Genomic DNA, 9,150 nt, shown 5'->3' with positions numbered 1-9,150 from the left:
CATTCTGGTCTTACTGTGGGCCAGCAGCGATGGGGTCGGTTCACTCTCCAGCTTCCCCAATCAAGACCGCTTTCATAAAGGAGGCAATGGTCCTCCAAACGCAGGTACAGAGCTGGAAGTTGAGTAGGGACCTCTTTAAAAATATGTCCAGGCACATATTCCTGTTGCTCATGGCGACCGGGAATGAAAATATGCCCATCAATAGCATTTTTCTCCCCAGCTTTGTATTTCTCACACTCTTCAACAATGATCCTTTTTAAGGCTACGGATGGACTCACATGCTCCACGACTGGTATCTTTGAGGAGGAAGAAGCCATTGACAGAAGTTTTCAGAAGACGAAGTTGAGAAAGAGGGTAAAGAAGATGAGAGGTCAATAGAGATGAAGGGTTTGTGTGTTGGGTGAGCAAGTGAATTAAAAGCACAAAAGGAAAAAGTTTTTAAACCTTTCTGTCCAAAAGATGCCCAATCAGTTTAAATAGGCAAATTTCATAAGAAGTACTGAAGGTACGGATATGAAAAGTTTCTCTCAAAAGTGATCGTTTGGGAGGGAAACGTATCTCAAACACTCAGATTGGCTTCGAAATCAAATATTTGGCTTCGAAGCCAAGGTTTGGCTCCAAAACCAGATGACAAACATCCAGCTAGGGCTTCAAAAGTAGGTAGTTGATTTCGAAGCACGTTTCATACCTAAGAGTACAAAATGCTCAGGTTTTGCTTTGCTTTAGGGGTATTAAAGACTTGCTTTTAAGTTTCTTGTTGAAAATAAAGTCCTTTGAAGTAAATTTTGAAATACTCTACAGCTAGAAATTGTTTGTTTTAGACTTCGAAGTTGTAAAAAGCCAATATTTGGTTAAGCAGTGAAAAGCCCAAAGGGACTCACTTTTTAAGAATAAAATAGTGCAATCCCTAAGGAAAGTTTCCATACTTCGAAAAACGTAGACTATTTTTTTGAAGCAAAAATAGTTAAGTCGAAACTGTTGATTATGTTAACCATATGATTGGAATGAGAAGACCTAAGGAAAAGATTGTCAATTATACTCTATATGTTGGAGATATTCAAATTAAGTTTCCAGTATTCCATTAGAAATGTTCAAATCAGGTTTCAAAGGACAAAATTGGTAAATTCGAAGCTATGATTTTGTTTGATTTGGGCGAATAGAATGGTTACAAGTATGCAATTGGAATATAAAATCAGACCATGCTGAATAAAGAACGGAAAACCTAGCTTTATTAATATGAAAGTAATTACATTAGAAAGCCTTCTTGGCTACAAATTCAATTTCATAAAAATAAGGAATAAAAAGAATAACAAGATCATGGGATTTGTTCCAACAGTGGTCAATGAATTTATGTTCCTTTTTTATTCTGTCCTCTATTGTCTTTAAGTTGGGTTACTGTAGCTGATATGTTCTTATTTAATGAAAAAGTTGTTCAACTTTCGTTTTGAACTCTATTTCCTTCAATCGTTGTTCCATCTCATCCATATCTAGATCGTCCTAGTATACATAATCTTTATTCTTAAAGTCATTATATTCGTCGATAAAATTCTCTACTTCGTACTGGGTGTGAATTCGATGGGCTGAGATTTGGTCCAAAGATTGAGTGATAGCCAAACAAGTTTGGTACCAATGGAGAAGCAATGAGAGTTGATCCAAAAATATTTGAAGTTCTACTTGAGCAATCGGGTTGAGGACATGACCCCGAGTCATAATGTCACAAGCCCATCGAAGGTTCTTAAGAGGAATATCACCTCCAAGAACATTAAAGGGCAAGTGAGAAAAGGCTGCAAGCAGAAGTTGAGCTTGATATCGCTCAAATATAGTGGGAAGATCAAAAGGTTGGTACGAAGGAAGAAACTGATTCTCAAAGAGAGTAAGTCTCAGTTCTTTCATCCAGTGAGGGTTTTGAGGAAGAGGAGGCGCAGGAGGGTCCATCACAAAGGAAGAAAGGAACTGGGGGTTGTTCACCATTAAAGCCAGTCACAAGAGCAAATTTTTGCCTTCTTGGCTAAGAATGACAGGTTGTATCCTTGTGCTTCCTCTGGACGAGGAGTTGCTCACACTATCTTCGTAGGCATGGAAGATGTGTTCCATGCTATAAGTAAGTTGTCTTTCAAACTATGTCGGTAATCGATGGGTACATAGGGGTAAACCACTGAGCTCTGAGCAAAAGAAGGGAAAGACAGAGGATCAGCAAATTCGACGAATCGATGGTTAATTCGCTCTCTTAGCTTGGATTCATCAGGTTATGGCCAGCTTCCCCAGCTAGTAAATCTAGAGGAAGAAGGAGCAGCCATGTCCCATTCAGAGGTTGGTGGGGTAGAGGAAGAAGTAGCTGTGTCCCATGCAAAAGATGATGGGGCAGACGAAGATTTTCCTAGATCCATTTTTGCAAATGCTTGATCTAAGGGTTTGTAAATGGCAAACTTCGGGTCTAGAGGTTGGTACGTTGCGAAATCTTCCATAACTTGCATAAATAGAGGCAGATAAGTGTAATCAATAAATGTATTGAGATTCTTTCGAGGCCTATAATCATTTTCCATAGACTCCTCGTATGCTTGATCAATGTAAGAAAAAGTTTGCTTGGCCATGAGGATTGTATCAGTCTTTTCAAATGCTCAGATAGTGGGAAATGTTTAAAGTGTAGAAGAGAATTTAGTGCATACAAACATTACAATGATGGACGTCGGTTGCAGTTCTAAGAAGATGCAAAGCCCATGCATGTCCTAGGACGTCGATAAAGTGCTTTGATCCGCTAATATCACCAAGTAATGGGTATATTAGTGCCAGGGGGGGTAATGCTGGCTGTATAAATTATATAAGCCAATCATAATTCAACACGTGGCATGAAAAGGACAATTTAGGGAGTTAATACAAGTTGCCAATCATAGTCAGACACGTATTAGCCCATGTTGGTAATAATGGGTCTGTGTAGCACTGGAATGATCGAGAGATATAAGGTGATGTGGCCTAACGGTTACTCATAAGGTTCAAATTCAAAATTAGGAGGAAGCCTAACCACAAATGTGGCGTAGTGGGACTGACTGTGAGAGAGCATGTTCAGCAATCATGGAAGGACATTTTGATGGTTAGAAGCCCACTTTGACAGTTATCATTAAGAAGTATAAATAGCAGAGAATGCTCCAGAAAAAAGGGATCCAGACTCAGGTTAAAAAAACCAGTTTATTTACTTTGTTTTCCTTTCTAGTTTTTACAGTTCTTTACATTTCTGAACTTCAAATTCCTATACTGCACTTCATTCATAGGAGTAGTTTCAAATAGCTTGTTGCTGTAAACCTCTACGAGGCTGGGTCAGATCATTGTAAGTTTTTCATTTTACTTAATGAAATTCTGAAATTATTCTTCACTTAGTTGTTATTCACTAAATTCTCCTAAACAAGTTACCAGTAAAAGTCCTTTTCATTGAGGATGAGAGAATTAAAACACAATTGTCTGATAATTGGTTGGCAATTAATCTTCTGTAAGGAATGATTGATCTTTGCTGGCACGCTTAAAATTACAATACTAACATTCGAAAGCCAAAAAAGCCAACACTAGCATATCAAGAAAATTTCCATGATTTAATGAATCACGATTTTCATCATGGCCTCTAAAAGCAACAGCATGAAATGCAAACCATCGAGTGGCTTTAATTGAGATCTTAACTCATAGACGATTACTTGCAACTTTTTCAGTAATGAATTTTTCAATAACTTTTTGTATATGTTGAGGTTGATTCATCAAGTCTTGACATTTTTTTTGAGCAACTTTATGAAAAGAGTTAGGATCTTTCCCCACTTGATTCAAGATAGCACAATTTTTTCCAGTTCGAACTTTCTTCCAACTTCGAAATCCATCAACAATGAAAGCGTTATTCCCCGAATTCCTAGATGGTTGATTGAATAGATAACATGGTAGACAAAAAACTGCATCTTTGGTAGGTGAGTATTCTAGCCATGAAGGAAATAATCAAACCATGAATGTTGAAAGGTACGCCGATGATTCATTGATCCATATTTTGGATAGTCTGAAAGTAAAGGTTGGAATGGACCGACCTTGATGTAAGCTCGGCGAATTTCATCATGTTAATTAACTTGATAATCCCACATGTGTGGACACAATCCCGGATCATGCTCCAAAAAACTAATATCAACTTCATTAATTTTAGTTCTTCGAGTTTTTGTGGTACAATTTGTAAAAATTGGAGGATCAACATTAGAGGTTGGTAAAATTGGAGTATCAACATTAGAAGTCGGTAATGATGATTCGGCTTCTGAGTTTTTGTCATTTTTTCTTTTGAAATATGGATCAATAGGAATTGTCTTTCCCATCTACAAATCACATAAAAAAATTATTTACCCTATAGCCTAAATGGTTATTATAGAAAATAAAAAAATAAATAAAAAATAAAAAATAAAATGTGGTATTGATATAACTCAAAGAACCATATCATGATTTCATCATTTAAAAGAGGAAATGGCTAACCAGTCTAACCAGAAGAATTAGCAAGGAAGAAGGTCTAATACACCAAACAAGTGATTCATGTTCTTCTAATTTTGTTTGATGTCCTAACAATCTGTCAAATTGTAAGAATAAATGCAAAATTATTTATCAAACTAAATCAAATCAAAATTGACTCAATATCCCATTCAATTCATCAGATTGACGAAATTTAAATTTTTTTTATCACTAAAAATAAAGATTACTACTAATCCCCAAAAAATCATCATTGTGAAGAGATTATTTTAATTACATATAAACATATATAAAATTATTTATCAAACCAAATCAAATCAAAATTAAATGAAACACCTAGGCAATACATCATATTAACAAAATCTGAATTCGTTTGCTTACTAATGTAATTTGAAATCAATTCAACCCCCCAAAAATATTGTTAAGAAATGATTTCATTACACACAAAATCAACAATTTCATTGAATCTCATGAGCTTGAGAAAATTTTATAGATAATAGGTAATTTAATTTATTTAAAATTAAAAAAATGGTTCAAAACAAAACCCTAAAAAATATGAATAATAAATTATTTCCAATATTATATATATATAGTACCTTGCAAGTTGTTAATTCTCCTGGTATAAATACACTACGGTTTGTATAATCATTGAGTTTGAATCAATCTTCTGGAAAGTCCGAGAAGAGAGGATGGAATGGAAGAACATTCTCAATAGGAGTTTTTGGCCCGTTTGGTAGAGCGGTGAGAAAGTGATTATAATTTATAACCTAACAGTTTATAGTTTATAACTGTGAACATAAGTTGATTTTTGACTTGTAAATTAAGCTTTTCCTCTACCGCTCAAAGAATAAGTTGATTTTTGATTTACAAAAAATTATAAGCTGTATTATTAAGTTAAACCAAACACATTAAAATAACTTAAATTAAACTAAAAATTAAAATAAACTGAAAATAAACCCTACCAAACATGGCTTTAGACTTCTTGGTAAAAATACTTTCAGAATTCAACTTTTGGACTTTTGCAATTTATAAATTACAAACAAATAGAGTCAGGTGAGTTTTTGGACTTCTTGGTAAAAAGACTTTCAGACTTCAACTACTAAAAGGCTTTTGGACTTTTTCAATTTATAAATTACAGACAAATAGGGACAGGTGGTGTGAGGTAGTGTAAATTTTTGTTACTTTATTGCTGCTGTCACCACTTTGACATACTTGTATATAATTTATTTTTTAATGGGGGGGGGGGCACACTTTGACATGGGTTGCTTAACAAAAATATATGCATATAATTTTATTTTTTTTAACGCTTTGAGGGACTTGTTATTACATGGAAGATTGAAGCGTTTTAGTGATTTTGTTATAGTTTTTCATGATGATGTACCAATTTGATGAAATTCCAAATTTCTATATGAAAAAATTGTTAATTTTTATGGTACAAATTTGCAACATATTACCATGGCAAATATTACTGCTCATGACATAAGTGTCTGATAAATTTCAATGTTTTATTGTTTCTAGTTTATCCTTTTGGTGCGGTGTCTTTGGCTTGTATGTTAGTGTTAGAAAATTTATTCTGTTGTTAAATTTAAAATTTAGTTGCCTTTGCCAAGTTAAATTTAAAATTTAGTTGCCTCTGCCTAGTTAATATGTTTTGAATGATTAGCGAGAGGAATGGATTTCAGTCAGAGTGACAAAGATGGGCTCAACGGTTTCTTTGTCAAGAACTACCTAGACTTTTGCAGCGCTATTGTGTTAATTTTTGTGTGTTTGACACTTTTGTGAAGATTATCATCAGTTATTACTGTTCTATTGTCATTGTTTAGATGGATTAGATGTTTGCCATGTAATCTGTTATTACTATGATGCCTTGACACTTCCCCACAAAAATATAAATTGAGAGACACAATGAAGTTTTTTTCAACATGTCCATCTCAAGTATTTTCACTTTTTCCCTGCAGGTCACAGTGTTCCAACTGCTGAAAGGACTACAAAGGAACCGAAGTGTGAACATGCCAAACCACAGATTTGCTTGAAGCGGGTATTATTGAATAACCACCAATATTAGCCTAAACCAGTTTTGATCTCTCAAGAATACAAAGCTCTGTTATTCACCTGTTTGAGAATATGATTGCATTGCACCAACCCCATCATTGCCAACCATATTTTTTCCCCTTGTATGAAAATTCTCATGGTAAAAAGCTTGACTTGTGGAACATTGTTTGTAGTGTAAAAGTTTCTATTATATTGAATGTGATCTTGTTCGATAAATTCAACAAATAGGGTATTTATTTTTTTATTTTTTGTAATTTGAATAATTCTCAATGAAACATTGTTTGTTTATCTCAGTGAACTCTGTAAATAAACACTGTGAATCTTGATCCAAAAGGGTCAATGAAAATACAAGAGATCTCATATTTCAAAGCTTGTGGATTAATGAAGAAACAGGTATTGGATTATTTGACTTTAGGAAAAGAGAGGCCCCAACTTGTACAATGAAGTTACTTCGTAGTGTTTCATTTTTGTGTTTCATGTCACCCTTGGCGTCACTTCGTTACTATGCACTCGTTCATGTTTCCATATAATACTTCGTCTTACTGAGCAAAACAAAAACTGAAAAACAAAAAAGAAAATATTGATGACTTTCCCACGGAAATATACCATTGTAATATGTTTTCATGTGAATTTGTCTTATTACTTGCAGATGTGTTCCCTTTTCAATAATTATGCAAAATGATGCAGAAAAAAGATCCTTGGAACTAGATTCTCACCCTCTTTCTTTTGCTGCAAAAAGAATTTGTTTATTTTTTGTTTGCTCCTTTTGAACATATATATATTTTTTAAAGATGGATAAAAAATCACATCCCTTCATTTGAAATCTGTAAGGGGGAGTTTGACACTAATAGTAAAGAGCAATAACTGGGGCTTAAATGTTTTTTAACAAGCTCTTAATTGAGATGAGAAGAGCTTTAAATGAATAAATGAGCCATATATGTCAAACGTCTATCCTCTTGTCTATCACAAAACTTTTTGTTTGTTTATGACTATAAGTATGAAAGAAATTAAATTGTATCTTCTTGTCCAGTAGATACAATGGTCCTCTTGATTGTGCCCTTAAAACTGTTAAAACTCAAGGGGTAAGAAAATCTTTACTTTCTATCAAATTCGGCATCTGATGTGATTTGCAGCTGACAAACTACCTTGCTATCAAATTAGGCATGAGTTCTTAAGCATTATTAGTGAACATTTGATCCTTGTACTTAAAATGCCTTATCATTTTTGTGTGTTTGGCACTTTTGTAAAGATTATCATCAATTATTACTCTGTTGTTATCATTTTTCAAATGGGTTAGATGTTTCCATATAATCCGGTGATGATGATAATCACTACAACAAATTACACTTTTATCGACTAAATTTTTAGTAGCCAAAAGTCATTTTTTCAATCGCCGAAGATTTTTGCCAACTAAATTTTTTGGTCACCAGCTTTGTCGCAAGATGATTGTCGGGAAAGGTCTTGGCGACCAAATTTTTTTTACTCACCAAAAGTTACTAATTGGCGACTAAAAATTTAGTTGTCTAAAAGAAAATATTTAGTCGCCAAAAAGAAAATATTTTCCATCTTCAGTTTTTTAGCAACCAATTTTTTAGTTGCTAAAAACGTGACACTCCTTTTTGGCTACCAATTTTTTAGTCGCCAAAAACTTTCATTTTTTTTTTTTGGCTACTAACTATATAGTCGCCAATAAGTTCCTTTTTATTATTTGGCTACTAAATGTTTAGTAGCCAAAAGCTTAAGCTCTATTTATTAATTTTTTTAAAATGCACAAATTGAATATTTCTCACTAATTTCTAAATTATATGCATTTCATTATCAATACAACCTGCAACCTGTACGTATACATAATAATACATCTATCAATTATAATCTAAATCCATATTGAAAAACCTAAGAGATTCGTGATTAGATCAAGATTTAATTATTTCAATTCCCAACCAATTAAAACTCACAATCTAAATAATCAAGCACGTACGAAAGTGATTTAGATTGTTGTTTCAAAAACAATGAATCAACACAAACGATTTTTTACGTGGAAAAATTACAATTGAAACACCTTCAATTGTGATAAAAAAAACTACGGGCGAAGTGCCACAAATCAATCTACTACTGAAGAAAGAAAGTTACAAAGATACTAAACAAATTACCAGAACCGTCTCCAATTTGTCTTCAAATCTTCTGCATGTTTTTCACCGCATCCTTCATACGAAATTGATTAGCTTGATGTTGAATCCACAACATCAATTTTCGAATAAATGACTACACACAGCATCAAACTCCTTTGATTACTCTGTGCTTGAATCTTCGGATTCCACTGAAGAAGAATACTCTCAAAGAAAGATCAAATAAACTTCTTGATGTATGCTTATAAGAATATGAGTTCAAACTCAATCAAACATTAAGGAAAAAAACCAGAAAAATATCCCCAAAAGAAAACCCTAAAAACTCTTAAAGAAGATCTAGGAAAAGCAATCCTAGAGTTGGAGCAACAAGTGGTTTTATAGAGGTTGAGATCGCGAGGTCTGCTTGAGCGTGTGAATTGATGCTCGAGCGCGGACTCTATATTGCGTGTTCCAAACCAGGGTTCACACTCGAGCGGAAGATCCCACGATCGAGCGT

This window comes from Camellia sinensis, chromosome 2 (assembly GCF_055761805.1).
Source record: "Camellia sinensis isolate YWXY chromosome 2, ASM5576180v1, whole genome shotgun sequence".
Classification (NCBI taxonomy): domain Eukaryota; kingdom Viridiplantae; phylum Streptophyta; class Magnoliopsida; order Ericales; family Theaceae; genus Camellia; species Camellia sinensis.
The sequence above is the reverse complement of the archived record's forward strand: the minus strand, read 5'-3'. Positions refer to the sequence as shown.